Source organism: Eimeria mitis, genomic scaffold (genome assembly GCF_000499745.2).
Source record: "Eimeria mitis Houghton genomic scaffold, Emh_scaff1903, whole genome shotgun sequence".
Classification (NCBI taxonomy): Eukaryota; Apicomplexa; class Conoidasida; order Eucoccidiorida; family Eimeriidae; genus Eimeria; species Eimeria mitis.
In genome coordinates this window covers 1-812 of record NW_013570226.1, presented here as the reverse complement: position 1 = coordinate 812, position 812 = coordinate 1, and positions in this window count along the sequence as shown.

Below are 812 nucleotides of genomic sequence, written 5' to 3'. Positions count from 1 at the left end.
ACAGCAGCAGCAACAACACCAGGAGCAGCTAGACCAGCAGGGTTTGCAGCAGCAGCTGTTACATCAGGAATAACACCAGCAGCGGTAGCAGCAGCAGCAACTGCAGCAGCAGCAACTGCGGCAGCTGCAACTGCAGCAACACCAACAGTGGCGACAGCAGCAGAAACACCAGCAGCAGCAGCAGCAGCTGCAGCAGCAGCGACGAATTTGCAGCAGCTAAGCGTTGCTCTGGGGGCCCCTGAGGATGCTGAGGGGGCCCTCTCGCCTCCTGCGTGTCTTTGCTGCTGCTGTTGCTGCTGCTGCTGCACCGTCAGAATGTTTTCTCTAGCAGCAGGTGTGTTGCGGTGGCTGCAGCAGCAGCAGGAGGTACGGGTGCTGCTGCTGGGGCTAGACGGCAGCGGGAAGACAACACTTGCGTTGCTGCTGCGCTCCCACAGCAGCAGCAGCAGCAGCAGGAGCAGCAGCAGCGAGCTGCCATTGGTGAATCCAACGAAGGGGTTTACGGTGTATAAGGTGCAGCAGCAGCAGCAGCAGCAGCAGCTGCAGCTGCTGCTGTGGGATATTGGCGGCAGCAAACCTTTTCAATGCTTGTGGGGGGAATATATAAAAGATGCAAATATTTGTTTTTTTCTCGTGGATAGTGTAGACACAGGAAGAATGCCTGAAGCTGCTGCTGCTCTTGGTGCTGTTCTCGACTCTGCTGCTGCTGCTGCTGCTGCTGCAGCTGCGGGTGGAGAGGAGAAGCAGCAGCAGCAGCAGCAGGCGAAGCCGCTTCCTGTTTTGCTTGTTTGCAGCAAAGAAGGAGAGCCGGG